General features: G+C 32.8%; 1 pseudogene; it reads left to right on the forward strand.

The window, feature by feature from the left end:
- Positions 1-3,060: 3,060 nt before the first annotated feature.
- LOC134239391 (uncharacterized) lies at positions 3,061-5,816 on the forward strand (annotated as a pseudogene).
- Positions 5,817-5,843: the final 27 nt, after the last annotated feature.

Here is a 5,843-nt window from a genome sequence, read left to right on the forward strand (position 1 = left end):
TATGTCTCAGATCCTTGAGATAATCTACTTTTTAGAAGAAAAAAATTATGGACCAAAATAAAGACATTAATTTTTTCCCCTCAAGTGCAACCTTACTGTCCCTTTTATAGTGTTTCACCCGTATGTAAAAAAATCAGGTCCATATAATAAAATCTTGAAAATTTACAACGGTTTTTACTATGAGGTCATGGGATTCACGGAGCAATCACTTGACGTAAGGCGACGTGACAACCAGATTTCAACCGGTTAAGCTTTGTCACAGTTCTATAAATCTTTCATTTCTTCAGATTTTTCTTATCTTTTTTCCACTTTAAAATTGAATATCATATCAGTACATGTTTTTTTTCTTCTATATAATGTCTTTTGTACTGATTCGGATATTTTAGATTTAAAAAAAGTCTATGCAGTTAATTGATCAGGTATGGAAACTATGCAAACCCATATAGGCGCAACGCAACGTCCTTGCGATACGGGGGTATTGAAGTATCGAAGGGGTTAATCATTCAAAATGTTAATCCTTCCATTCTTATAAAGCTACAACCATTTGAAAACTTGTCTTTTGTAGGTGTAGGAAATTCCCGGCAGCATTTTGAATATTTTAATCTAGCTCTTTTTAGACATTTTCCAGTCTGCATACATAATTTTTAGCCGGGCTTATTGCTCAAAGAGCAATTGCCGGCTTATGTGATCCTGTTCAAGGCAGGATGTTGACCCCATAGTCGCCATTTTAAAGTTACGTGCAAAAATATAGCTCTTACTCTCAACCGTTTTTGAGATAATACAAACGCTAAATAAAGCAACAAAAATAAAACGAAGTTTTATCTATATAAAATAAACATTAGAGAATGACTTTGAAAACTTCATAAGTCAAAGAACATAGTTCATTAGCGTAAGGATTTTTGATAATTAGTGTTACCGTAGTTCTCTACACATACGAGGTAAAGCAGGAGAGGGAACCAGACTGGCCTGTTTGTTTACATTCAGCTGCGGTACCAGATTAATTCTGATTCTGACAAAATCGGACCGTGGTATTAGGATTAAAAAACTCACTGTCAGTGTCTTATCATTTATATTGATAGTTTTAAAATAATTTTTCATCAGAATATAAACGTGATTCATGTAAGAAATCCATTTTACTCTGTAAATGAGCCCGGCTCTTGTACTTCTGAGTACTTTGATTACGTAGTGCAGTGCTCCATGACGCTCAATGACGTTCCGATTTTTGGCTGTGTTTTTAAGCGTTGATCATGCAGTTATAAACGGCTATAAAAAAGTCATATACCAGTCATTCCCGTAAATTTATACAGTTACCAAGTCCATAGTATTGAAAAACGATTTTAAAAGCATTCAGCAATGATATAATTTTGAGTTTGATTGATAAAGTATAAACATCCTTTGTTAATAAAATGAAATTTTATACGTAAATCTTTCTTCGTTTTGTTTTTATGGCCATTCCAACTCACCACATGCAAGAACTCCGTAACGGAGGTTATAACTCAAAAGCAGCTGTAAAGTTATTAAAATCTTTCTTCATGTTTTAATTTTTATTGAACTTCGAAGCTTTATCAATATACAACTAAATTATAACAGAAGAAATTCTGAACTGCAAACATAAAAAATATTGACTAAAAAGTTAAATCCAGATAACAGAATTTTTGGACAATAAAATAAACGCTATTTTCAAGTAGGAATATTGCAAGCAATCAGCAAGCAAAATGCGACCAGGTAATGCATATTCAACCACAAGGTATACGATGGCGACATCACTTTTTACATGATTCCGGGCTTCCTTCTGTATAAATACTGGGAGAAAAAATATCAAAAAATATAACAGCTAATGTTATTTTGTGTGGCAAAATATGTTAACATAAAGGGTCAAGGAATAATTTGAATATCAGTAACCATAGCTTTGAAATGTATTGGCGACATCGCGTTTTTTTCATTTGTATGAATTATATGGGAATGACTGATACGCTCCAATTTCGTTCAAAATTTCTCCCAGTGACGTTTCATGAGTTCTTTAGCGGCAGGGAAAATATCACAAAACTCTTTGCGGTACAATTGTACAATTTTTAATTTTAATAAAGAGTCTTTGTGATGTAAAGGTGCCCAAAATGTAGCATGCTCCGTGAAGCAAGTTTTATCAAAATAAAAATGCTGTATATTTTTCAATAATCACTGGAGAGCACAAAATTCTTGTGTATTTATTGGATAAAGCATAAAGATTTTATCTGGAAAATTTGACCGGTTTCGTGGAAATAGCGCGCTCACAATAGAACTTGTCCGCGAACTTTTCTAACACCCCTCGTATAGTGCACAGAGTGCATGTGGTGTGTGAGGGTGTGTGAGGGTGTGTATTTTGTTTCTTTGTAAGTATAAACATTTTCAAAAATAAAGCATTATAAAAAAAAAAAAAAAAAAAAAAAAACACCCCTCGTATAGCACCTGAATCATATGGAGATAACGAACAGTATTTCATATTTGTAATAAAACCAGCCTCATTAGGGGTTTACCTTATGCATAAATCAATCAATGTTATTGTATTCTAAAGAAAGGTAAAAAAAAAGTCACAAGGAGTGAATATGAACATGATGAAAGCACTATAGGTTGTAACTGTTCAAAATTTAAAGCCAAGGTTACTAAATTAGTAATAGTTTTTAGAGGTCTTGTCAAATATTTATAAATGTAAAATATAAAAGCCCTATCACCAACTATTCAAAAGTTATGGCCAAGGTAAATGGGTTAAACTCCAAGGTCAGTGTAAAGATGTCAAATACACTGTATATTGATTGATACCCAAAGAGAGCTAGCTAGGCCATGTCACTATAGTAAGCACGTAACATATGTGATGTGATTAATTTAAAAAAAAATATATATATTATGAAACCCACAGCTCCAAGCCTCCAACAAGTCAAAAGTCAAAAGATAAAGTATGAAAAAAGTATATACCCCTGGATCTTCGATGAAGGGGGCGTAAAAAAGCAAGACAAATATTTCAAGTGAACGTAGGTTGTACAGGGCACTAGATTTACCAATAGCGAAGTCTTTTCACCGCTTGCCTGAGAGATGTAGTAACCAAAACTTCATAGTAGTGATATATCGTTTGTGATTTTAGGTAAATTTTACATTTTTTGTTAGATGCACGTGATCTGACACCAGGAGAAAATTGTCAATAGTAAATAAACATATAAAACGCAAAATACCTCATACGCACATGTCACAACTCGAATTTCCTCTGGATCTCAAATTGATCATGTGTTGATTCTGATTACATAAGCCTGATAAGGTACTATTATTTACTATTCTTTTTCATGTGTCAGTCCCTATAGAATTTTGTGCAATTTGTCCTTTTGTCAAAATCAATGTTTTTGTCGAGGATTAATTATCTCAATAAAATGAAAATAAACAGGTTGGGACCAATCGCCCAAATGGGATATAATAGTCCGTTTGGGATATAATATCCCAAATGGGCTATAAATTTACAGTGCAAAAATTGAAAAATTTTATTTTGGCTATAAATATCATAAATCCGCATCAGGACACTTAAAAAGGAATAACTTTTGGTTAACAAGTTTCCTGTAAGATAAGATAAGATAAGATAATTTTATTTCCAATTTTGGGCCCAGAAGGCATAAAGGTTTCTTACAATGACAAGATAGAAAGTTCTAAAAGAAAGGTTATAGTAAACATATACAAACATAAGCACACATACACACACATGTATATATCTGATAATACCACAAGTAACTGGACATGTAGATGCAGCAGTTGGGGTTATCAAACTGTTAATTAACATGCAATCAAAATCAATATTATCAATATACTTATATACCAGTTTACAAATAAATATGTGTCTATAACATTATTTATGAAAACTCATGGCATAATGCCTTATTTTGAAGGCTTTGACAAGATATTCACTTAGCTTTGTAATAATTAAATTCTTCTGTTTCATTAGACATTAACCAGAGAAATTTGTCTCCTTTTGATAATAATATGAAATTTTTGTTTAGTAATGAGATATCACAAAAAAATTTATCTCTCTCCTCAGTATATAATGGGCATTCAGTAAGAAAATGATATTCATCTTCTATATTGTTTTGGTTACACATTAAACATATTCTTTTATTTCTATCTAAGGGGATTCTTTGACCAGCATTATTTTTTACAGATTCATATCTGCCTTTTTCAATTCTTAGGTCATGAGCACTTATTCTAAATCTGCAAATGGATTTTCTTATTTCATGAGATTTAATGTACATATATTTTTCCATTATAAAATTTTCTTTAAACATAAAATAAGTAGTAAGTTTTCCAGATTCCAGTCCCACTTCACGTTTCATTTTCCAATATTGTAGGAAGTGTTTTTTCAAATGTTTCTTAACTTGTTTTCTGTATGTCCATTGTTTAGAAGATTGATCCCTAGGAAGTTCCTTAACTTCTTGGGGATCAATCTAACAAACGGCAGGGTTGCAGAAAAACTTGCTTTCCAAATGTTATTCCTTTTTAAGTGTCCTTATGTGGATTTATGATTTATATAGCCAAAATAAAAATTTCCAATTTTTGCACTGTAAATTTATAGCCCATTTGGGATATTATATCCCAAACAGACTATTGTATCCCATTTGGGCGATTGGTCCCAACCTGATAAAGAGTTTTTATTTTAATTTTTATTTGCAAGGTAAGTATTTATTGACTTATTTTAGTAAATACACTCAGGCAATCATTACTTGGAGTATGCCTTAATATTAGGTTGTTTTTTTACTTGTCATGAACACCATTTCTGATCATGCTGATGTACAATTATACATATTGCATTTTTTAGTGATTTCAATCAGACATTTTTTTCAAACCATATTTGTTTACCATTTTGAGTGGCACCGAATACAGGCTCCTACAAGGCTACAACCCCTAGATAACCTCATAATCTTGACATCAAACAAAAGATTTTAATAATTTGATCATGTATAATCAGGACATGTTTTTAAAAATTTGAACTATAGATCACTGTATGAAAATATCAGTATTTTTGTTATTTTTATTTTGTAGATGGCAAAATTTTCAAGACCAATTCGAAAAATTGGTCCATGGTGGAGGTCCCAGTTACAGGGTATCTTTTGTATCTACAAGCCTCCAGGCTACTCCTACTCAGAGCTCTGTAAGGCACTGCGGGAAATTTTGTTGAGGGACTTGAACCAGAAACCATGTTATCCGGGAGAAAAGTACTATAAAGATGCCTACTTATTGCAAACTTCCCTCACAAAGTTGCCCCCACAGAGCCTGACGACCAAGAAAACTCCAGCACAGCAATATATTAGATCCTCAGAAGAATCAGGAAGCTTCAAGCTGAGTTTATCTGTGATTGATTCCGAGACTGGAGAGGAAACTACAGATTTCATAGAATCAAGAGTAAAAGATAACGGAGATGATTCTAGTAATTCAGACACATCAGAACATTCTTGTTTGGTGTCTAGTAGTTCCAATACCAGTGATGTATCAATAGATTTCAATATAGATAAAAACAAGCACCTGTTCTCAAGCAAACACAAGGATTTAATCATTCCTCCATTAACAGAACAAAATGCTGTAAAACATAGGTTTGTCTGTGGAGATATGTTTAGAAATTCAGATGTCAAAGTGATTCCTGTGTATGACGGTTTAGACTATGAGTGTACTGGGGTTGTTCCTGTTTGTGTGGGTTATAGAAACAGTGACTGCAGTATGCTTTGAGGGACAATCTGGAAAAGAAACTATTCATAAGGGTTTACCACTTATCTGGTACCTTAGGATGGACCACTTTGGACAATACCGCGTGGGCGAACAAAAACAAGCCATTTTACAAC

This window comes from Saccostrea cucullata, unplaced genomic scaffold (genome assembly GCF_032062105.1).
Source record: "Saccostrea cucullata isolate Sc308-1 unplaced genomic scaffold, CSIRO_AGI_Scuc_v1 ctg23315, whole genome shotgun sequence".
Lineage (NCBI taxonomy): Eukaryota > Metazoa > Mollusca > Bivalvia > Ostreida > Ostreidae > Saccostrea > Saccostrea cuccullata.